Source organism: Urocitellus parryii, chromosome 9 (assembly GCF_045843805.1).
Source record: "Urocitellus parryii isolate mUroPar1 chromosome 9, mUroPar1.hap1, whole genome shotgun sequence".
Classification (NCBI taxonomy): domain Eukaryota; kingdom Metazoa; phylum Chordata; class Mammalia; order Rodentia; family Sciuridae; genus Urocitellus; species Urocitellus parryii.
In genome coordinates, this window is record NC_135539.1 from 45,214,851 (window position 1) to 45,241,125 (window position 26,275).

Here is a 26,275-nt window from a genome sequence, read left to right on the forward strand (position 1 = left end):
GCTCTGGCAAGTAAAGAGGAATCTGCAGCCTGGTGTTTGTGTATTTTGCTTCATGGCTAACTGCTTCTACTGGGGTTTGGAACTAAAGAGAGTTGGTTTGAGTCCCAGAAGTTTGGCTTTGTAGTTGTGTGCCTTGACCAGTAATCTCTCTGAAACATAGTATGTTTTCTCGTGACCTAATTGAATATCAGGCTGGGTAAATTATCGGGAAAAGATGTTTATGTTGCTGATGGCTCTGGAAGTCCAAGAGCATGGCACTGGCATTTGGTGAGGCTTTCCTATTGACAATTTTGATTCTGATAACAGTGTGTACTTTGTGAAATATTCCCCACAAACTAATTAACATATTCATTACTTAATTACATAATTACATTTGTTAAGAAGTTTCTAAACGTTCATTTCCTGTGGAATAGGATAAGAGTTTTAGTTTACACTAATACAGCTCTGGCCATGTAAGTATCAATAACAATCAGTTTAATCCTGCATGGTGGCATAATGCCTTTGAACTTGTCATGTATTTAGAGATATTCAGAAAGCCAATGACTACTTGTGAATCTTTTCCTTCAAACGTTAGATCGGACTCATCAACAATTCAAGTGTAACTAGGAAGAAAAAAATATGTTTGGATGTCTTTTATAAACATCAAGCAATGGACTCCTTATCTTAACAACAACATAATTCATCTTCAGTAGCTAGATCTATTTCAGAGTCACATCCCTCATCTCTTTGCTATATATTTATAATGACCAGTTTGCTTAGATGTTTTTGAGCCCATGAGAAGTCAAAAGAAAAGAACATTTAAAAAAAGATTTTGAAGACTTTTCAATAGATAGTAGTTTAGAAAAACTAAAATAAAAAAAAAAAACAAGTAAAGTTTTAAACTCCTTACTTTCAGGAACATTAGATATGCTGTGCTTTTTAGAAATGACTTGTCATAACTGATTTGTGCCCATGTTAGCAGCTCTTCTAAAATAACTTTTAAAGTAGTCTAACATGAGGGTTTTTCTTTAGAAATAATTCCGATTACTTGCATAGAAAGTGTCAGCAGGTCTGAGGACGTAGCTCAGTAGTAGTGAGCTGGCTGGCCTAGCATGCAGAAGGCCTTGGAGTTTAACTCCCAACACTGTGATAAAAGGAAAGGGAAGGAAGGGAGAAAGAAAGAAGGGAGGGAGGAAGGAAGGAAGGAAGGAAGGAAGGAAGGAAGGAAGGAAGGAAGGAAAAAGGGAGAGGACAAGGGCAGGGAAAGAAATGGGTCATTAAAATAAAAGGGTAAGTGGTACAAATATAAATATACAGCATAAAAGCTGTTTAAACAGTTTAGAGAGCTTTAGAATTTAAGTGACATAAAAACTGAGTGATATTATGACTGTATAGAATCCTCATAATAAGCTCCACTCTGGCCTGGCCTAAACCAAACTGAGGGTTGGTTGGCATGGAGAGGACGCCTCTGAGGCTGAGTGGAAGGCACTCAGGATGCACTGGGCAGGGAAGGGGACAAGATTCCCCAGATGGGAATTGAGGGCTACAAGGCTCCTGGGAGCCCTTGACCCGGCTCCCCACCACCCCCACCACCACACAGGGGTTCACAGTGGTCTCCTCTGTTGCCTGGTGCAGGTTTGGGTTCCTGACCAAATACTTGAGTGTCCGCAGCCATTTTTGCCCTTCCTGGCAGGCTGTGGTTGTGGTGGCAACAGCCAAAGCTGTCTTGGCTTGATGGCAGGGCAAAGGGCTGCCCCTCAGCCATACTAGGAGGTGGTCCTGGAAGAAGTATGCAGGGTTATGGAAGCATTGTCTGAAGTCATGAAACCAGGGCCTAATTCTTATGGCATTCCTTGGGAGTTGGTGATGTGTACAGCTATTGGACTTTTTGCTGTTCTCTCATTTTTGTGGTGAAGTTTTCAGTCTGTTAGAGCAGGATTTACATGGGAAGATAAAAAAAGCTGGCTCTAAAACTTTCTGGACTAACTGAACAAAATATAAACTACTTGAGAAAGTTAGCCTTGTTCAGAAAGAGCATGAAAGCTTAGAGTCATCTTTAAAGGATGGCAGTTTTGAGAAGGGTTCAACAGAAGCACAAAAATTGGAGGCAATATATGAAAAGTGGCATAGGTCCAAACCTAGCTGTGGGAATAAAATAGTCTTTCTAGAAAAAGAGATAAAAGAACAGAAGACTAAACATTCTAAACAGGATGAAATGATGGTGGATATATCAAGAAGGATAAAGTCCCTAGAAGGTGAATCAGAATACCTCAAGTAAGAAATAGCTGAAGCTAAAACAAACTTGAGACTATTTCAAATGAATGAGGAAGGACTTAAGCTGGCAATAAAAGAGGCTTTGAATGAAAATTCCCAACTTTAGCAAATTCAGAAAGCGATCTGACAATTGGAAATTGAAGCATGGACGGAACAAGTATGTTTCCATGATAAAGAGAAACTAACATTTGAAGACTCTAGAGTACATGAAGAACAAGTTCTGAGTGATAAAGAAATTCACAAGGAGTCTCTGAATGAATGTTTGCTGAAGAAGAAAGATAGGTCTTCTCCAAGCATGGAAGCCCAAACAGATGATAGTTACTTAGATTTGGGAATGAAGAATCAGAAATTGGTGCTCACTTGGATGATCAGCCAAAAGGAACTTTGAAGAAACTGGTTTATGGTGCTAAGCTAAAGGCCTCCTTAGAAACCTTAGAAGGAGACAGAAATCAAAATTGTACTTTATTATCTGAAGTGGAGAAAACAGTACCTTCAGCAGAAATTTGAACTCATGATGGAACGACATCAAGAAAATATAATGAAACTCCATGGGAAATTGAGAGTAGAGGAAAACTACTGGGTGGAGCAAGAGGAGAAACTTTCCAAAGTAGAAGAAAAGATCAGCCATACAACTGAAGAGCTGGAGACCTACAGAAAGCTAGCCAAATATCTTGAAGAAGAATTGGAGAGAACCATTCATTCCTGTCAGGGGTAGATTATTTCCTCTGAGAACAAAGCACATGATAGTGAGTTGGCAGCTCAGATTGCTGAAAGAAACCTCAATTATTTAATGAAACAAAATGCTTGCAATGGAAAAAAAATTAACGTGGAAAAGGAGCTTAAATTTAAACTTGCAGAAAAAGATCCATATGCACTTGCTGTTTCAGATGCAGCATTTGGCAAAAGCATTCCTCAAATGGTTTCTCCCCATTGGGTCGGCCTTCATCTGAAGTGAGACCTCTTCATTTGGAAAAGAAGGGTCCACTCACATTCTCACTTTTGGTTCCAATGGGACGAGGAAGAGGTTCAAGGGGCCCAGAGAATCCTCTGGACCATCCAATAAAAGAAGAGAATCAAGCTACGAGAGGTTACCTGGTCCTCAGAGAGCACCTTCTTACACCAGACCCCTGTCACCTCCATGGGAACAGACACGCAGGAGCAGGATGATGATCCCTCCCTCTGCCAGGCCAACCATATTCTGATCCACATCTTCCTCTACAAAGGCAAGACGGATGTTATTCTAATTGTGGTAGACCATCTGGACCAGCAGAACTCAGAAGTTCTAATATGCCTTCTTTGGATATAGTGGATGGGCCTATGTCTTGAGAAATGCAATCCAGTAGAAAGGATACCAAAGTCAATCTTGGTGATTCCAATGTGCCTGATTCACCTCTCCCTGCTGAAAACCAAGCAACTGGCTCTGGCTCTGTTTTTGCACCTTTCCCTCCAATCAGAGGTGCATTATTTCCACTGGACCCAAGGAGTCGGTTCATGAGTAGAGGACCTTTTTTCCTCCACCTCCTCCAGGAAACAGGTATGGAGCACCTAGATATTATTTTACATGGGGCCAATTACCCCCTCCATTTTCAGTGTGAAATATCTATTCACAGAGGTGTTTTTCTCATTATCTTCCCCCAAGAGCTGGATTCGCCCCACCCCCATCTTCCCCATGCATTCTGAAAGTAGAAGTGAGTTCCCTTCAGGGTTGATTCCACCTTCAAATGAGCCTGCTACTGAACATCCAGAACCACAACAAGAAACCTGATGTTTTTGATCTCTCTTCAAAAGTAATTTGACTCATCTCTCATTTTCAGTTTTTAAGTAACTGCTTTTACTTCAGTGATTATTATACTTTTGCTCCAATTGAAGCTAAATGGAATTATAATTCTTAGGATAGTATTTTATAAATAAAGATGGTTTAAATATGAATCTTATGAGTAAATTATTTCTATTCTATTTTATTCTAGAGAGTACAGCATGTAATTTGATTAATCCACTACTACATAAACAGCAAGGGGAGTTTTAGATACATAATCTTGTCATGGGGAATATTTTAAACTCCCAACAAAGGCTGTCCTTTTATACAAAGAACTGTATTTCCTATGATTGTAGCAAAAGTGAAAGTGACTTTATGCTTAATGAAAGATCTTAATTGATTTAAAGTCTCGTTTGGCATATCAGCTAGTTTTTTCATAAAACAATAACTAGAGCATATTAAGAGTTAAACTAGAAAACACTAATATGTCATGGAAATAGGAGATCTCAAATACAAAGAAAATTGCGGTTCTCAGAAATTTTTTGGAATTAAAAACTACAATTTAAGCTCACTCTCTTCCTGTTTTCCCTTCTGTTGTCATCTTCTTCTTCTTCGTCTTCTTTTTTATACATTGATTTAATTAATTTATTCATTTTTATGTGGTGCTGAGGATCAATCTCAGGGTCTTGGATGTGCTAAGTGAGCGCTCTACCACTGAGCCATAATCCCAGGTCCTGTCTTCTTTATTTTATGCCCATTTTCATAAAATTCAGAATTGCATTCTGCTTTGGTTCATTGATATGAGGAGTGACCTAGTCTTTGTTTTGTCTTCAGGGAGACTTTTGTAAAATACACATGAATTATTAGGACAGTGAAATGAAGAAACAAAGACATAATTCCAAATTTTGTTATTGTTAAATTTGATACTACTAAAATGACTCTGCCAAACTCTCTCAATTCCTCTATCATTGCAAACAAGTGACAATTTGCTGACCTGCACCAATCCTGAAACCACAATTTGAACAATGTTTCTCCAGGAAAGACCAAGAAAGAACATTTATTAAAAATACCCAAAGCTTTATTCAAGTATTAAATATGTTCTATGTGTGTGTGTGTGTGTGTGTGTGTGTGAAAAGTATACACTTAAGTCTAAAACAAATGCAGCTGTATAAGCTCCATCTTAAAAATAAGAAGCAGCTTTATTACATTTGAAGGTCAGTGAAGAATCTGCATGATACTTGAGCCCACAATTAATTGAAATGAGAAAAAACTTGGGCTTTGAAAAAGAAAGTCTACACACTTAATAAATCTAATCAGTATGTTTTTACCTCAAGAGTCACACTGGTTGTCAAATCAGTCCTATAAATAATCCTTACTTGCCAGCATAAAACATTATTTGATCTAAATGAATGGACAGAAGTTTGCAGTCTGTATCAAATGGACTGATTGTCCATTCACCCACTGATTGTCATCCAGAACTACTTCTTCCCTAACTACTCTTGGAGAATGGTTGCTGATGGAGTTCATGTTTTATACCAGTAGACTGGAAATAAGCTAATTTGAGGTTGAAAACTGAACTGAAATACCTAAATACCATGCTACAGTCCTCTAAAAAGATTTTTTTCAAAAGAAAAAGGTGAAAGGACCTTCTAAATAAGATACCACTTATTGAATCAGCTTCCAACTCTGTTTACAACTCTGTAAATGACAGTTAAGTAAAATAAAACAATATTAAAAATTGGCAATTTATAGAATAAACCTTAAGGAAATATCAAGTCCCAAAATGAAATTAGTATGTACAGTATGTACTTATGTACATTACTTAAATAATACGCAGCTGTATTTTAGTGTAAAAATCAAAATTTCCACAATCAAAGAACAATCTTTCTTCCAACACTTGAGCTGTCATAATTAAAGAATACTCTTTCCTTCATGACTTATGACACATATAGCACCAATGAGTGAAACAAAAAGGTATATGAGTAAGTTTAAATAACAATAACCAAAAAAGGAAATGAGCATATCTCCATTATCAAAAAAAAACAAACAAGCCAAACATGGATAACCAACAACAATTAGACCTAAATTATTTCTGTATGTTCTATTCATTATGGCTATTCTTTTAATCTATAGTGGTCTTAACAAAGTCCTGAAATATATTCTAGCATGTGGCTAGCATCTACTCTTCTACAATAGAGGACATGGGAAGAATAGAATTTTACTGAAACCAAGTGGATTCATATATTGAGGGATATCAATATTCCTCAAATATGCTGTGGACCTAAGATATTGGGTAAAAGGATTGTGTTTACACTTTATAAATTAATAGAATGTGAAACTATTAGTATAATTGTTTTTAGTAATTACCAAGACCACATGGTTTTGTGTTTATTACTTTAAAAAACGAAAAATGTGAGAAAAGATTGTGGAGATGAAAGATTGTCTAGCTTTCATATGATTTTCAAGAATAGTAATCTTTCAAAGGGATAGGTTTTAATACTTCCCTACGATAAAGAAGTTATATTTAACCTCACTAGTTAAAATTAAAATAGGATAGAACTTTTCACCCTCCAGAATATACAAAATGTAAAATTCTGACTAGAATATTAAATAATGATTAGCATGTGGGGAGTATAAGTTAGTTGTAAAAGTTGGCTGTGCCTAACAAAATATGACGTAGCCTATGATCCAGAATAATCCACTTCTGGGCATATAACCCGGAGCAGACTAAGATGTACAGTATAAAATATATTTTGTATTATACACCATAAAACTTTTTCACTGAGTCCTACAGTAGCATATATCATTAATATTCACAGCTCAGAGCCCAATTTTATATATTTTTTTCACGAAAAATTAAATACCATTTACTCTGACAAATTTTATTGCATTCTCTTCTGTTTTAAAAATGTACATTCCAACTACTACATTAATTTTATTAACTGGTGTTTGGAAAACACTGCCCTGAAAAATTAGCCATATGTTCATAACAGCAACTCTATATCTCTTCATTGTGGTATTGTTTAATGGGGGAGGGGGAGTCTGATTATCACTTAAATGTCCATCAGTAGGTAGAAAACAACTATAATGTGAATTACAATGCAGTTACCAGTTAAACTCGATCTAGGTAACATGGATACATCTCTATGTAACAGGCATACTTCTGAAAAATACAATGTAGAGCTACAAAAGCAGAACAATACTTTCAGAATCCCATATTATGTTTGTATATATATAAATAGATATAAAATACGAAAATGGTCTGGAAATATATATTTTAATATATTAAAATCTCCATAGGTGAGGGTACTAGAAGATAAAGAGGACTGTAGCTACGTGTTCAATGGTTTAATTTTTAAAGAGTTTTTAAAATGTTAATTGACAAAAGTTTCAAAAGATTTCAGTAAGTTTTGAGGTATGACTTGGTAAAATGAGCACAGAAGTGACAAGGAATTAAGTTCATTTCAATAGAACCAGTTATAATATCCATACACATAAATCCAGGAATAAGAGAAAAGAGGAAACTTTAAAAAAGAATCATAAGGACTAAGGAGAGATTAGGATTAGGGAGGTGTGTAGGAACAGCTGGATTAAAAAGCATGAAGTGGGCAGAAAAGGAGGAAGAAAAGGCCTCACATCTGGTAAACTGATCCATCCCTTCCTGGTAGTTCAACTGTATAAATAACAGAGTGGCAGGCTTAGTGGGAAAGTACTTTGCAACTCTGTTTATACAGACAACAGAAAGTGCCACCAGGGAGGCAAACTGAACCCAGTAAGGCCAATTAACCCCTTCGCCTTGGTGTTTTATACTGGCTATGTTTCTTACTGTGCCTCTGTTGATCTACGCTGATACATGTTAGGACCAAATGCAGTGATAAATCATTGTTACATGTATCGGTGAATTCCGCCAATTCCACAAAGCACAACCATTTTATTTAGTGTTCTGAATATCTTCTTTTCTACTCTCATCTGGTTTATAAGCCATATGTGTGTTTTTTATTACAAACTACAAATCGAATGCTATTTCAAGTGTTTTGTCTTGCTCCTCAACATTATCTGTAAAACACCAACTAGGTGTACAAATGTTCGGTAAAAACATGTTGTGCAGTGTTGACATATGTGAAAGCCTCGCTTCTGTGAACTAAGGTAAATAACAAAAGCATGTAATTGTTTAGTTGCAAAGGAAGGCAATTCTCATAAATATTTATTCATCAGTTTTAGCACTGTCTCTTTATCCCTATCCACACCACAAAGGTCTCAACATCATCCCACCATCAGCTGAAGTGCCATGTCAGATTTTTCTCCTGGCCATATTATTTATCACTGAACACTATTAGTAATTACTTTCCTAAATGCTAGTTAAACAATGGGATGTTACCAGTAGTTTCTATTGAGGAGGGCTATGAAGGAATAATACACTGTATTTCTTAACCCAACAAAGATCAACAGCACTCTGAAAAGACTAGAAAGCAAGGGATGTTTTCCTGCCCTGGTTTTTCTTGGTGCTTCCTAGCGGGTAACAAAAAGCAAAAGAACTGGAGAATTCTGCCTTGCTCATGAGACAGATGCTCTTTTGACTTCCATGGCCATGATAAAATTGGAGGAGAAGACAAGTTCAGCCTTTCTCTTAGTCTTTAAGATCTCCTATTTTTCTTTTTTCTCATAAGAACATGTGCACAACCATTGCAAGGGTAAACGGTCAATACAATCAGCATCAGTAAAGAGGCAAAGGGCCAATGGTGAGCAAGGGAAGAAAGAAGCAGACACAACCCCACATCTGCTTCCTTGAATCAGTTGGGGGCATGCTGAGGTTTTTTTGGAGGGAGATAGAAAACAGATTGGACGTTCACCACACTACTGGACTCCTACTCTCTTGAAATAGTTTCATGATCATTAAAGCAGAATCCTGGTACTTGAATACCAGACAAAATTCAAGGCTTTATCTTAGCAATTTTTTAAAAAAGAGAACTATCAAATATAAAAACGAGTGAACAGAGAAAAGATTCCAAGTAAGCACTATTTAGCTAAAAGCTACAATCTGAATCATCTAATTAATTTACAAAGCTTAATTTCTAGAAAGGAATAATTACCACATTCTGTTATAGAAGATTGTAGATATCTATAGAAACAAAACTATAAATCAAGCTATTAAATTTCTGAAAGAAAAATAATATCTCAAATTAGGAAAACCCAAGCAAAGATATGTGTGGCTCAAAAGGTAAAGACATCTCTATATGTCTTCTGAATTCTCTAATTACGGGAGTCAATTTTGTTCTTCCATTTAGAACTGATTCCCAGAGCAAGAGACTTAAAGTGCCTATACCCAGAAGCCAATAGTCAATTACTATAATTCTTTTCTCCATCAAACAAAAGCATTCTAATATGCCCAATAGAATATTTACGTTAGAGTCTTATATTCTAACTCTGATCTTACATGTGATCATTACATCATTCTCACTCTCCACTTTTCTCTCTGGATAATGAGGGTTTATAATAGGCCATTTGTCTCTTTAGGAAAGATGATAGAATGTCTAATATAAAAATTCTTTGAAAATGTCAAGAAAACTAGTCATTTTTTTTTCCCAAAGCGACATGGGATGGGAGAATCCATTCCCCACATAGTTTTCACTTTCTATATATCAAACCAACCATTAGATAATATTTAACTGTAACGTGTTGTTTCTTTGTTTGTTTTGGTTCCAGGAATTGACCCCAGATGTACTTCATCACCACTGAGACACATTGCCAGCCTTTTTGTTTGTTTGTTTGTTTGTTTGTTTTGTTTGAAAAAGGGTATTGCTAAGTTGCTGAGGCTGGCCTTGAACTTGACAATTCTCCTGCTTGAGCCTCCAAAGTGGCTGAAATTACAAGAGTACATCACCATACTGGGTACTTATTTTTTTAATCTCAATTGGAATGTGTATGTTCTACATACACATAGAAACATAGAAACATTTACTTTATTATATAATTTAGAAAAGCATCAATAATTTTCTCTTTAAAATTCTTCAAAATTACTTCCATCTTTTTTCATTTCTCAGGAACTACATATTTATGAAAAATATATATTTTTCTTAATTAACTTGCTAATAAGTAATACCATGTTCAAGAAGTACTAAAGAGTTCCCTATCCACCTGCCACCCTAAAGTATATCTCCACCAAAAGAGGCAAATTTGAACAGAAAGAAACACAATATGCAAACTGTAAAAGAATTTTCATCATTTCTTGAGGCAGGATTTTGTAGTACAGATGTACTCCTTTTTTAGTCAGCTTTTTCATCACTGTGACCAAAAGACCTGACAAGAACAATTAGAGGATGAAAAGTTTATTTGGGGGCTCACAATTTTTCCTATGAGCCTGACTCCATTCCTTGAGGCTAGACATGAGACTGAATATCATGGCAGGAGAGTATGGTAGAGGTAAGTGGCTCAAGACATCACACCAGGAATTGGGGGAGTGAGAGTGAGAAGAGGGGTTGGGGGAGAGGGAGAGCCAGAGCAAGCCCACCAGCTGAAGCAGGAAAACCAGCCAGCTAGAGCTTCCTTCACTAGGTCAAAACATAAACATCAAAGGCATGCCCCCAAGGACCTACCTTCTCCAGCCATACCATCCCTCCCTATAGTGATGACCCAAGTTCATCCCTATCAGGGAATTAGTGTACTGAATAGATTAAAGCTCTTATCACCCAATCACTTTCTCTCTAAATTTTCTTGCATTCTCTCACAATAAGCTTTTTGGAGACACCAAACATCTAAACCATAACACTGTAAATCTATAGAATTCAGAAATCCTCTGCTTTCAGGAAAGTGGGAAAGTCAGCAAGTGAAAAGATCAGTTCACAACTTGATATGTCAGGGAGGATCAGCAACATCTTCAACTGGAAGTGCATTTTGAAAAAGTGGGCAATGCTAGAACACAGCACAAGCAAGCCTAGTGTTTACAACCACACACAGCAGTCTACCAATTGATTATATTTTGTCTTATAATACGTCCAAATTAGGATTCCCCTATCTGTAAAGAGCAGGAATTGTATTATTTGTCCAAAGATTTCATAAAACCTAGCCTGAGGTTGGGGATTAATGAAATGGGTGAAGGAATAGAAGGAGGCAGAGGGAAAAAATTTAAAAAGACTGTACAAATGTACACAAAACTACCACTGAAAAGAGCCTCTATAAGATCCAGGTATCCAAAGGCTAAAATACTTCAGGAAACCACCGTTTATTCAGATTTTACAGATTCAACAAGTGATATGTATAGACTGTGTTATCAGAAACATCTAAGACTATAAAAATACACATGTAGGAGATATCAGCACTAGCTAAACATTGTCATTGAGATATAAACACAGTAGCAGTCTTTCAGCATATTGACAGTTAATTACTGATGGAAGATGTGCATCTTTAACTTAAATTATAAACCCTGGAATGATGTCCTTGTAATGTAGAAGTTGAGTACAACTTGACTGTTTTCCCCCAGTATATCCTTTCCTCAAAGATCAAAGACAGGCTTTCTTGCAATTAAAGAGCAAACACTTAGAAACATATGAACACCTTTACCAAAAAAAAAAAAAAAACAAAAAAACAAAAACCCTCACAGCTGAAAGGCTACAGAAGTGCCTGCCATTCATGTAAGTAGTAGCCGGTGTAGTGGCTTCAAGAGCTTCAATGGTTTTCACAATGTAAAGCTATGTCATGGGTCCATGAGTTGTGGTGCTAGGAAGGTACAATGACATTTCTTTTATTTTTAAACTTATACATTAGTGGAAAGCACTCTAGTCTAGATCATATTTTGAATTTTTATTCAAATGATTTAAAAACATATATTCTTAGCCAGAATCTCACCCTTGTTTGCTGTCCATTCTTCATAGATGGTTTCACGCTGTAACAATCTATAAGTTTGAAAGCATCCCCCTGTCAGCCAATCACTTTACCTTTAAATATTTACTGAACTTCTCTGTCCTCTGTTTGATCTCACTAACATCTTAGCATAAGCCTCCTCATGGCCATCTGCTCACTTTTGCCTCCTTCAGCTCTATGCTCTAAAAGAAACCAATGTGATCTTTGGCAAAGGATCTTACTGTGTCTCTTCCTTGTTTGAAAATTTCCTATTGAATTGAGAGTAAAACCCCAAATTCTAGGTTCTGTACTCTTGTGCCCCTGCCTCCATCTCCAATTTCTCTCAAAACTCTGGCCTTTGCTCTCATTTTTCCAGACCCACTCGACTCCTTTGTACCCCAGGGACTTTACACCTACAAACCACCTTTCCTGAAAAACTCCTATTTTTTTCCTATATTTAGTTAACTCAAATTGGGCTCTTAGTTCTCTTTTTGTTGTTGTTTTTGTTGTTGTTATACATGGACACAATATCTTTATTTATTTATTTTTTAATGGGTGCTGAGGATCGAATCCATTGCCTACCTGTGCGAGCCAAGTGCTCTGCCACTGAACCACAACTTCAGCCTTGCTTCTATTTTCTTTAGGGAAAGTTTCTTAACTGAAAACTGAGTCAAATTGCTCTTGTGATAGTTTCATTTCTTCTTTCCAACATTAGGTAAATCAGTCATTTCATAATTAATGTGTCACATATATGCTGTAAAGTTGAGCCTATTGTTTGTCATGTTTGTTGCATGATTCTCAATTTAGGGTTTCACACATAGTAGGCACTCAATGATTATCATTGAATTAAAAGGTGAACTTTTCAGAGCTCACATACTGAACATCTGGAAGAACCAGGACCTGAACCCATTTTGACTATTATCAAGCTCATCTCTGCATTCTACTGTTGCCATCCATGCCACCACTGTATTAGTGACTTAAGACATCATAACTGAAGCATGCTTCAGAGTGAACGTGTACAGGGGGCCTCTGCCTTAAATTCATAAAACATTTTGCAACAGTTGTGTGTCCACCTATCCTCACATGTGCTTCTTCTGAACTTGAGTTAGAAAAAGCACTGGTGATAAAAATCAAGGGGTTCAAGAAAATTATTTTTAGCAAAAATAAAATGGTAAGATTAAAAGCTGGAATAGAGTAGCTGCCTGAGTTTCCTTCATTTGACACAGAAAGAACAGAAAGCAATTTGTGTAACTTTTCAGCAATAATTCAGCCAGAACATGAGATCCATCATCAAGTATGAGATAGAACTAGAAGGAAAATCTGAAAGATGATTTACTGTGATGTCGAGTTAGGTGAGAAAAACACACAATGCCAGTTTCATGAGGTTAGGGAGGTTTGTCTTTGCTCACAGCCATATCCCCAATCCTGGAAAATCGTTAGTCATTTAGTAGATGTGCAGAAAAGATATGATGAATAAATGAATGCAAATGTGACTTTAAAAGTTTATCTACCAGTGAGGACATGCCAGGTTGTGCTACAGTAACAAGTACAAAATCCAAGTGGATTAATATAACAAATTTTTATGTTCTCTGCTAAGTCCACCAAAGGCCCAGGAAATGTCCTGGGGGTTGCCCTCTGTACACACTCTGACAACATTATGAGGCAACAGGTGTAGAGAGGGCTGGGAGTTAACCACTGGAAGTGATCCCCATCACTGGCTAAAAGTAAGTCATAGGGCCATGCCTACTTCAAAAGGGCAGGAAAGTAAAACACTGTCAATCTCTCAGCAAAGAATAAACCTGACATTAGTGAACACAGTAATTCTAACCACAACATCTGTACAGATATTAGAGTGAATTGTTCTATTTGGTTCTCAAAAATATCATCATTTCTCTGACAGTTTAATGACCTCACATGTGACTTTGAGTTTGAAAAAGTGTTGTTGGTTCCACACAAGTGTGACTGATATTTTTATAATAGAGTGTGAGGGAAATTCAAGTCCAATTGTGAGAAATTACCATGATGCTGTCTGTAACAGCTCCATATGGAAAATATGGACACTGCTCTTGGAATGCACACGTACACACACACACACACACACACACACACACACACACAGAGAGAAACACACAGTGAATTGTTTTGTTCAAGAGCAAAACACAATAAGGCAAAGACAACACTCAGCTCCAGGTTGTCTGTGGCTTCCTTTCTCCGGTCACTGCCTTGGGAGGTATTTGTTGCTGCTCTCCTTCAATAATGAATGACTGTGTGTGTGTGTGTGTGTGTGTGTGTGTGTGTGTATGTGTGTCTGGGTGTGTGTGTGTGTAAGGGAAAGGTCTACTTTCTTTAACAAAGGTCAGTGGAATTCACATTGGATTTTAGTGTAAAATTGAGTGGACCATGGAGTGAGTCTAGGAGCTCAGGCTCTAGAATCAGAGAACTTGGATTCGATCTTAGTACCACCAGGGTCTGCCTTTGTGATGATGGAAAAGTGAATTCTTTTACCTCAGTTTCTTCATCTATGAAATGGGCATAATGGTTATATATGCCTCACTGTGTTGGTAAGAGTTAAAGGAGTTAATCCACGTAAAACACTTAATGAAGAGTAGTGGTTATCATTGTTTTTATACTCATATGTATGTAGTTTGTATCATGCTCATGCCAGTCAAGGCTCCAGACACTGGAACTTTGTGTGGGCAGAATGGCCACAGAGCTATGCTGTTCAGGGGAGCAACACACAGAGTGAGGGAGATGCTAGGCACAGACACTGCCACTTGGTGTGATCTGAAGCCATAACGTCTACCTATCCCCCAAGTTCCTCTTCTGAAATCCTCTAACATTCATTTTTTTAAATCCCAACCACCATTTCTCTATGTTAAAGCTCCATCATGCAATTGCCTAGGGAGAGAAAACACATGTCCCTGTCACCATATGACAGAGACACCTTGATGCATTCCTAAGCAGTGGGTACAGCCAGAACAAGCCCTTTTGGTGTGAGAAGGGAGGAAACTAGGCTGGGAAGTCAATATGGAGCCACGAGGAGCCTGGAACAGGAGTGTGGATGCTGATGGCTAGTTTGGAAGCGAAGCATGTGGGTGCTGGATGTTGGTGCTGGATACTGATGTTTGGAGTAGTACACCAGGTACATACTGGGTCCTCAATAAGCATTAACTATTCAGCAAGGTACTGGAAAGAGGGATCCTGGGCACTAGCATGTGTGGCCTGTCACTAGTGTGCCTAGGACAAGGAGTCAGAGGACCAGGAAGGAGGGCCTAGTAGATGTGCTGGAAGATGTATTTGAACCATCCAGAGGCCCAGAGGAAGCCAGTGTCTCTGCCACCCCTTAACTGGGAAGAACCAACCCCTAGCTCAGAGGCTTCTAGAAATCAAGTCTTCCCCAGAGGGACTTCTTCAGTGACACAGAGAGGCAGCCAAAGCCAGCCTCTGAGAGGACAAGGGAGCACATTTCCCTTTCCTGTTTCCCTGCCTGCTCTGCCAGGAGGAAAGTTGGTGACACAAGGACCCCGCATTTGGGATTCTATCTTTCTACTAGGATGTTTAAATCCTAAATGATTTAAGTGTTAAGTAATTTTGATGCTTAAGTTAAGTAATGCAATCCAGCCCTGTCATGGCCTAGACAAAACCTCAGTGAAGGGATGTGACAGCTGCTCCCAGCAAAGTCCTTAAAATGATGCCCAGTGCTGCCATCTAGTGTGCATCATGGACCTTTTAAACTTTTAAATTAGAATTATATTCATTTATTAATTTATTATTGTTTATGCTGTTATTATTATTGGCTCTATTGGTCTGAGACTTTCCAGACATGACCTTAGTCTTCTGTTGTTAATTTAAGTCATCAGTAGTAAATACAATGTTTAAACCTGTCAGTTTGGCATGACAGATTTCTGCACCCAGAGTATTAAGTCCCCTTTTCCAGTCCCAGTGCTGCTTCCCACTGTGGGGCAGTGGGGAAGTCACTGAGTCTCCTGATTTCTAGTTTCCCTCATCTGTAAAACAGCCTACTATCTTCTTCCTGCCCATATCCGGGTACTGTTGTGAGAATTCCAGTGCCTCCATCCATCCATCCATCCATCCATCCATCCATCCATCCATCCATCCATCCATCCAACAAATGAGCAGGCCCTGAGTTCCAGCAAGTGAGGAAGTCAAGGCTTCTGACATCAGAGGCATTCTGTAGAGAAAATCTCTCTCTCTCTCTCTCTCTCTCTCTCTCACACACACACACACACACACACACACACACACACACACACATAGTGCAGTGCAAAGCATTGACTAATGGAAGGCTCCTTTCCTGACTTTCTCATTTCATCACATGACAGTTCTTTTCTGAATTACAGATCTGAGCATATCACCATCGTGCTTAGAGAACTCCCACATCCCTATAATAAAACCCAAGTTACCTATCATGGAAGCTGTGATCCCAAACTGGCCAGCTTCCTCCAGCTCCTGAGGGTCTTCTGCAGAAGCAGCTGGTAAGCTTTGCCATGCACCCAGTATTATACTAAGTGCCTTATCTGTTAATTTTCACAACCACCTTACGAACTGTGTCCTGTTATTACTTTATGGGGAAACCAAGGCAGAGAAAAGTAAAGGAACATATCAACAAAGGTCACATGGCTAGTAAATGTGGCCCTGGACCTCAGACTGAGGTCCACTGTCCATGGCACCCACCCCTCCCCGACAGTGCCAGCACCATGCTGCTCCACCCCTGGCCTCCACAGCTGTCTTCCTGATGGGATCTCGCCAGTTGCCCATGGGCAGCTCAAACATCCTCCACACTGCTGCTGCCAATATGCTGCTCTCCTGTTCCTCACCCTAGAAGACCCTCTCACGGGTGTCATCCCTGTCATGGCCCACAGAGGTCTCATACTTGTGCTTCCATTGACACACAGCGAGGGTCTCATAAACATCCACAGTAGTCAGAACTAAATCAGGGTCTGCTGAATGGGAGTAAATCCACAGTGTTGGAGAAAATGCTCTGAAACTTCAAGGCATCAGAGAATCAGAATTATTTTACTAAAAAAAGATGCTTTAAAAGGTTCTTTTTAAATGAAAATAGATTTAGAATATTAAGTACTCATTTGTGACCAAGCAATTTCTTCTTGTTGATTTTAGGCCACTTTCCACATGAACTCACTACGTGAGGAAATGTACATTTCTGCCTTGAAAGGGGATTATTTCATAGGGAAAAGTTCCCATTACTTCCAGAGAGAAATTAACAAGCTTAAGACCTTCCTGTGCCTGCTCTTTTTGTCACTAATAAAAAAAATGCTTTATATGGAATTATTTGTAGTGAGAGTGTAAGAATAATATTATAAACCCAAAGTTTTCTTGAATAATGTTATTACCTCAGATAAATAAAACAGTGATCAGAACTCTTAAGTGTCTAGAAATAGTTTCAATGGCAAATTCTACCAGATGGTCAAGAGAAAATAATTCCAATTTCACACAATTGCACAAAGGCAAGTTTGTTACACCATGAAGGGCTTTGAAAAGCATTAAGTGACTCCAGTTGAGGGACAATCTTTCCAGGTAATGGAACCTGGCCTAGGAGTCAGGTCCTTGGTTTGGGCTGGGACTCTGGCCCTTTCCAGCTCTAGTGTCTTTGAGCTTCTCAGCAGAACATAGAGGCCACAAAAGGATTTCTGAAGTCCCTTCCAATCCCAGGGTCTTTACATTCAGACTTGGCTCTATAGCCTCTTTAATTGGAGTTGCTTTTTGAGATTAATTTCCATGCCTATAAAATGGAACTGGTCTGATTCATGGGGAAATTGTTATGGACATGGCAGAGAAATATTAATATCAATTGCTCATGGAATTTAAATTCTAATAAATGCAGAGAAGAATAAAGAAGGCTATCGTTGCCCAGTTAAACAGGATGGCTCCCTTGCATAGTGGTGGCCAGGCTCTCTTTTTGGAAGATGAGTTAGGTAGGTGAGATCTGAAACCACCTTTTTTTGGGGGGTGGTAAACTGACACTTATGCAGTCTACAACCTTAGAAACTGCATTTCTTGTTTCTAAGGAAGGCTGCCTTCATTTCATTGATGCTCATCTGCTCTCTTTTCTGGGTAGATCAGTCTCATCACCCCTCAGACCTTCTAGAACCAGCTCTAGACTCTGAAATTAGCAAGATTAAGGCCTTCCTGTAGTTTCTTTTTTATTACTAATAAAAAGATGCTTTCTATAAAATTATTTGTAGTGAGAGTATAAGAATAATATTAAAAAAACAAAATTTTCTTAAGTAAGGTTATATACTGCAAATAAATGGAAGAGTGGTCAAAAATACTTAAATGTTCAGAAATAGTTTCAATGGCAAATTCTACCAAGGTAGTCAAGAGAAAACAATTCAAATTTCACACAAAGTATTCCTGAGAATAACACAAAAGGGAATGTTTTCCAAACTTAAGTTAGGAGCTTGTCAACATCTTGATTCCAGAACCTATCAAAGAAAGTAGGAGACAGAAAAATTCTGGCCAATAATTCTGTAGTTATAGACACAAAAAATCTATACAATATATGGACAGTCCAAATCTAGCAGCACAACTGAGGGATAGTACATCAGAACTAAGTTTATTTCTTCCAGGAATGCAAACCTGGCTTGAGCATTAATTAATGTAAATTTTAAACATTAATTAATGTAATTTTCTCACTTCACAGATTAAGAGGAAATGTGTGATTATTTTAATGAATATAGAAAATAATGAAATTGAATATAAATTATGATTTAAAAAATTCTTCTCAAGCTGTAATTTTTTAACATGATAGAGTAAACAAAATGCAAATCCTGCCACAGACATTCTCAGTGGTAAAAAAGTGAAAATGTTTCTTTTGCAATGAATAACAATGTAAGGGCTATCACAATTTTTATTCATCATTGAACTAAAGGTCTTAGTACAGTAAGGCAGAAAAAGTAAATAAATATATAAGAATTTTAAAATTATATATTATTAATTTAAATTATATATTATTAACCAATATATACGTTAATTTTATTTTTATTTGATATAATATTCATACATTTTTATGGGGCACATTATGATAATTTTGTATGTGTATATAATGTAAGATAAACAAATTAGGGTAATAAGCACTTTCATCTTTTCAAACATTATCATATTTACATGCTGGGAATTTTTTTTAATACTTTATTGAATTTTTTCACTTATATGTGGTGCTAAGTATTGAACCCAGTGCCTCAGCCATGCTAGGCAAGTGCTTGACCACTGAGCTACAGACCCAGCCCCTATGTTGGGAAAAAGAAGAAACAAGATTGCTATTATTTGCAGATGCCATAAATGTATATAGGAGAAATTCAAAAGAATCTGTAGAAAAGTTGTTAGATTGAATAAAAAGCTTATCAAATTATATATGTAATATCAACATATAAAACCTTTTTGTCTTTTTCATATACTGTTATGAAGATTTAGATAATGAAATTGAGATGCCTTTTTGTTGTGAACCTAAAACTGCTCTAAAACTAAAGTTCATAGTTTTTAAAAGAGGCCATTTAAAATAGCATAAAATTTGTTTAAAAGCATTAGCAGTGTTGAATAAATGGTTTAGTGATGGTTTCCAGAAGTGGTGAGGAGGAGGAAATGGGAGAAGTAGGTCAAGGTATACAGATTTACAGGTAGGCAGAATCAAATACAGACACCTAATTTACAGAGTGAAGACTGGAATTAATAATAGTGTGTTATGTACCAAATATTTGCTAAGAGAATATAATTTAGGTGTTCTTATTATAACCACAGTGCAACTAGAGAAGGTGATAGGTAAGTTAATTTGTTTGTAGTAATTATTTTTCTATGCATGTGTATATCAAAATGATATTTTGTACATTTTAAATATATACAATTCAAATAAATAAAATATTGAATGGGGTAACGATGCTAAATGAAGTTTCCTTATTAAGACATAAGGAAAAGTTTGTATAAATTCTAAGATTCTGCATTCTCTCTCACTGTATTTTAAAATATTTTTATTAATTTCATTTGGAAAATTTTCCAGGCAATAAAGTATAATGAAAAGTTAAATAGAGCATGAAACAAGCATTCTAAAAGTTCTGGGTTTTTTCCTACCTTTATTTAAAAATATGAAAAAAAATCCTAAGTAAATGGAGAAATATACTATGCTCATGGGATAGGAAACATCTCCAAATTTACTTACTTACTCAAAGGAATCCCAATAGGGCACATGAGTGTGTGTGTGTGTGTGTGTATGTGTGTGTGTAAGTTGATAAGCAGAATCTAAATTTATATGCAAGGATAAATGGCCAAATTCAGCCAAGGAGATGCCTAGGAAGGTTAGTTTCTCCATATATCAAGATATGGTATAAAATTATAAATACCTATGTATGTATATCAACATGATCTCTACTGCCATGTATATCTAAAAAGGAAAAAAATATTCAAGGGAAAAAAACAAAAGTATAATTAAGATTGTGTGGCATGGACCCAGGAATTTAAAAATTAAAACAATGGTACAGAACAGGGTCCAAATACACAAATATTGCCATCTAATACAGAAGATATATAATATAGCTAATTAATGGGGGAAAAACTAACATTTTAACAAATGATGCCAAAATAATTCTTATCCAGATAGGAAAACTAAAACAAAAATCCTACCTTGTATTATATACAGAAATCAATTCCAGGTGGATTAAAGGACCTAAATATGAAAGCAAAAATATAAATCATCTAAAAGTGCATATTTCCATGACTTTGGAACAGGAAAGCTTGCTAAAGACATTTCCTGTTACTCTTACAAACGGGAGAGAGTGGTTCCTACTGGGCTCAGGATGCAGTCACTGCTCTGGGGTTAGGAAGGAAGGTGCTTCAGGGAGAAGGACACAAGAGACTTCCAATTCACTCTAATGTTCTCTCAACCTGGGTTATGGTTTGTTTATTATCTTTTATTAACTTTCATGATGTTGATAGATGTTGTACACACTCTTCAGTAGTCTGAGTTATCTCACATTATAATTTTTTCAAATGGAGAATTTCCAATGAAACCCTATGGGTTGTGTTCTGAGTAGCAAGAAAAACCTTGGTCATCTAGAAAGTGGACAGTGACATGCACAGAGGAGAAGGAAACCATACTGGGTCAAAGAATCCAAGAGGGAGTGTTCTTGAAGGAAGGATATCTGCTGTCACTGAGGACATCACACCATCCCACGGCTCTGCTGGAGGACCCTGCCTGTAGGCCTGTGCTCTCAAGAGGGCCTAACAACTTCAGATACACAGGGAGGCAATGCGGGCCTACTGTGCCAAGGGACAAGGGTGAGACAATTAGTGTGCATTAATATCACAGACAATGGATTCAGATTAGATTGCCTTACCTTAAGATCATTAGCATTGGCAATGACTATAATTAACCAGATGGATGGAGATTGTCTTTTACCATGTTTAGCATCATAAACCAAAGCCACCTCATCTTCATCTTTTTTCACTGGTTTCCTAGCATGAGGCCAAGAGAGAATAATAACCAACTCCTTATGGAAAATTTCATTTGGAATTCCCTGGAGAAACCAGATTCTCATAAAAGCTACACAAGTGGGGATGAGAGAGAGGGGAGCCCAGTACTAACCAATCAGTTTCTTTTGGTTGGAAGCTCTCTTCTTCTTCTTTGGGAAAAGGGTTATTTTCTGTTTGGGGCTGCTATGAATAAATCTACAAATATTCAAAAAAGAAAAGCAAGTGACTAATAATGTTAGTACAATTCAAAAACCAAATTAGCTTTAAGTTTGGACCAATAGTATTAATACATTTCCAAACCCTAATTAGCTTAAGTTTGGACAGATAGCAGTGAACCAAATCCTATATAAACTTCAGCTGAACACCCTGATAAAGAAAACCTGCTATGGCCATCCATATTGCAGCAGGAGGGTTCTATTCTTGTTCCTCCATAAATTCTGTTACAGCAGAGCCCAGGAGAGTCCTTTCTTAGACTGCAGAGCTTCAGCACTTCTCCCCTGCAGTGAACTGCAGCTTATGGAGACCCCCACCTGCCAGCAGAAGCAGTGAATGGAGCTTCATGTTAGAGAGTTAGCAAATAACTCTGTTTAAATTTCTCAATTTTAGTTCTTTTTAGTAAGAATTCTGAGATTTTCTACTGAGGTGAAAATGTTTGATAAATTGGTCTAATGCCGCAATTGTTAACTGGAGTGTTTGTGGAGTGCTCTCCCTTTTCTGAGAGTTGACAGATTTGCAAATGGCAGCTGTGGTGATGGAAGCAGAAGTAATGGGATGGTGACTGGGAGGGGACTGCTGTCATACCACAATGCTGGTGACCTGACCTAGCATGGGTGGGACACAGAGGAAGACCAGGAGAGAACCCAGCCATCACTGAAGAAGGGGAGTCTGTGGGCGTTTATTAGAAACTGTGTAGGTTTTTATTTCACTTGTGTCTTGGTGGGTCATGGGAGGAGAATGACAAGATTTTCCCTGACCAGCTGAAATTTCATTAGGTCTCAGATCAGAAAGAGGGACCTCTTTAATGTACTCACACAATAGGTGTGTTTACATTTCCTTCACCCATGTATCTTGACGTCCAAGAGGCAAGATGTGAGTGGGAGATGGGGAAATTGAATCTGAAATATTTTGGCAGAACTGAAGAGTCATGATGTGTTGCACCAAATGGGAGTGGGACAGAAAGTGGGCTTCTTCAGGAAAATGGAACTGGTCATGCTGACATCTGGCAGAGTTCAAGCTCCACTGGCACTGATGAGACCCTGTGAGATCTAGGTGGTTTTGGACCCACCCTACAGGAGAGGTCGCCCATTGCTCTTCTCACACAGGGCTTTCTGTCCCTTCAGAATAAGCATGCTGTCTGAAAAGCAGATGACAACATAAATCCAAGAGGGAAACTCAATGCCAATAGCATAATTGTGGTGAACCCCATCTATTTTAAAAGAACTCTTGTGGAAAGTTGCATACTTAAGATTTAAAATCCAGTCCCATCTCTCACTGCCCTGGTCCACAGAAATTGCATTGTAGAAATGAAGTTTTCTTTGATTCATTGCACATAATTTCAGGAAGCTGGTTTTTAAAACACTTGCTCTAAGCTGGAGGCTGAAGCAACAAATTGGGAAATGTTGATTTATTCAATTTTTAATAACCTATTAATATCCAGTACAATAAAGACAAATCCAGTTAGTCTGGCCTGGAAGGTGGCTCCCCTTGGTGGATGCAGACAAGCTGAGTGAGCACACAGAGCATTTCTTTCTCTTGCAGTTGGAGTAGGAAAGGTAAAGGAAGCTCTGCCAACACACTAGCCCAGGGATCCAAATGAAGTGGTCAGCCCTCCCATGGACTGTTCAGCCTCTGGAGTCCTCTGGTATTCTCAGGCAAGTCAGTCCCCACCTTGCTTGCAACTCTAGTTTTCAGATATCCTGGAAGGAAGATGGGCAATGGCAACTGTGGATCTCAAACCAGATCTCTAAGCTGGGCCACTCTCTGCATGGTCCTCTACATTTGTTGATGGGATTCTTACCATGTGAGATTCTGTTGCATACAAAGAATATGTCGCTGTAGGGATTTTTCAAAGGCAGGTTAGGTCAGTGAGCAGATGTTGTTGAAAAATGAGAGAGGCAAAGTACCCACCCCAATGGGTTAAAAAGAGATTGTGTTCCACCAGAAAATGCATGCAAGATTAATTGAGCCAAATTGTTCCAACTCAGAGGCTGTTGGGTCCTCTACTTTAGACCAGGGTTTGTGAAAGAGAAACCAAGTCATTGTCATTTATGTGTCCTCATAGATTGGCACACAGTAAATTTTATATGAGCATCTGTTTACTGAACTCTAGCAGGATTTAAAAAAAAACAAACTTTCTTTTGGAAATAACTTTAAGTTTACAGAATAGATGGAAGGATATGTACAAAGGACACTTATACATACTTTATCCAGGTTCACTATTGTTTTGTTAACATCAGTTTCTAAATGTGTTGTTTTTGCCCCTCTTTCTTTATTCATAGTATTATTATTTCTGCCTGAATCACTTAAGTGTAGGTTGCATATATCATTGCTGTTTATCCTTAAGTACTTCTGTGTGATTGCTAAGACTAAAGATAGTCTCTATAAACCTGTGTTGTTAACCCCCATTATTTTAGCACCAACACAGAACTTTATCTACTCTACTATGTATATTCTCACTGTCTCAATTATCCCAAAATATTCTTTTTTTAAAAAATTTTTAAATTTATACATAGATACAATATCTTTATTTTGTTTATTTATTCTTATGTGATGCTGAGGATCAAACCTAATGCCACACACGTGCAAGGCAAGCTCTCTGCCACTGAGCCACAAACCCACAAGCTCTCTGCCACTGATCACATAAAGAGTATGTGATCTCCACATACTCTTTATAGCTTATTCTCTCCCTCCAGTACAATAGGAAGTCCAGGATCAGATACTTCATTTATTGTCACATCTCTTTAGTCTCCTTCCACCTGGATCCTTTGTCTTTTATGACATCGATTCTTTTTTTTTTTTTTTTGTGAGAGCAAATTGTTTATTATAAGAACAGATTCTTCATAATAGCTCTAGCTGTAATAGGGATTGGTTAATTTTTTTTTTAATTTTTTAATCTTTGTTAGTATTTATGGGATTTGATTCCTATTTTAAAATGAAGTATCAGAAAATTATAGTAAATTACTCAAGTGTAATTTTGGAATATAAATAAAATTCCATATATATTGTAACTAATTTACTTACAAAATATTTTATTTTATTTTATTTATTTATTTTTATTGTTGGTAGTTCAAAACATTACATCTAACTTGATATATCATATTTCACAGTTTGATTCAAAAGGGTTATGAACTCCCATTTTTACCCCGTATACAGATTGCTGAATCACATCAGTTACATCAATTACATTTCCATTGATTTACATATTGCCATTCTAGTGTCTGATGAATTCTGCTCTCTATCCTAACCTCTACTATCCCCCCTCCCCTCCCCATCCCTCCCCTCTTCTCTCTCAACCCCCTCTACTGTAAAACATTTCTTCCACTTGTTGAACAAAATATGTTTATTTATTTATTTATTTATTTATTTTTGTGTGGTTCTGAGGATTGAACCCAGGGCCTCACACATGCTAGGCGAGCATTCTATTGCTGAGCCAAAACCCCAGCCCCTATGACATTGATTTTTTTATGAATATAGTCACTACTCTTTTGTATCACTATAGATATATATTCTGGATATGGGTCTGACCTATTTTTCCCCACATCGCTCAGACAGTACATATTTGCAAGGACTTAGTCAGTGTCTGCTTATTGTCATGGGATCTGGATCATCACCTCAAATCAATAGACCAAATTTTTCATTAGGGAGATAAAACAGGACCTATGGTTCCCAGGATGTGAATCTGCTAGAAATTGCCAACTTGAATGCTGGAATGGTCCCTTAAAGGGGCAGCAACATACTAGCTTTGAGATGACAGCTGGGTGTTAGGACTTATCTCTTTCAAGATTCAGTATGTATTTTGAATCAATGGCTGTTTTATGATGATGTGTCCATGGAAAATAAAGTAAATGGGCCTGGCAAACAGGAATAAATGTAGAATTGGTATTTTTTCCTTGCTGTTTTAGACTTTCTCTTCACAATTTTCTTCCCTTTGCTGTGAGGAAACTTTTTAGTTTGATTTTAACCCATTTGTTTATTCTTGATTTTTACTACTTGTGCTTTAAGGGTCTTGTTAAGGAAGTCAATGCCTGAGTCAATATATTGGAGTGTTGGATGTACCTTTTCTTCTAGCATGTGCAGAGTTTCAGGTCTAAAACCTAGGACTTTGATCCACTTAGAGCTGAGTTTTTATAAGCCCTTTTTATAAAAGCCCCAATCCACTAATCAGCGCTTATGACCTTAATAAAAAGACCTCACCTCTTAATGCTACCACAAGGAAGATTAAGTTTCAACATGAATTCACGGAGACACCATTGTGCAAACCACAGCAGAGGGATATGTCTGGAGCCTAGAAGATATTCATCTGAAACCTCTTGGTGATTCCATACCACTGATTACAGAAAATGAAATGATAAAAACCATAGCCTGACAAAGGCCTTATTCCCAAGGCTCAGATCCCTTAAAGAAGATCTGAATTCCCCATCAGGAGCAACTGAAATGCTAATAACCATGGATGAAAGTAATCTAGAATGAGTGATGGAGGAAGAAAATGAATATCAACTGGCTTTGAAACCAACTATAGCACTGAAATTGTAACAATACTATTTGGAAGTGAGAATCTTCTAGTTACTAGAGGATCTTCTAGTTAATGTTCCCACTAACACTTTTAAGCATGTTTTCAAATTGTTTTTATCATAAGTGGTCATTACTTTGAAGGACACAGTAAACTCAACAAGTAGGAGAATGGAATTGAGTTGGTTCCACACCTGACTC

General features: G+C 37.4%; 1 pseudogene; it reads left to right on the forward strand.

Moving 5' to 3' along the window:
• The first annotated feature begins 1,800 nt into the window (after positions 1 to 1,800).
• LOC144256985 (melanoma inhibitory activity protein 2 pseudogene) lies at positions 1,801 to 18,019 on the forward strand (annotated as a pseudogene).
• Positions 18,020 to 26,275: the final 8,256 nt, after the last annotated feature.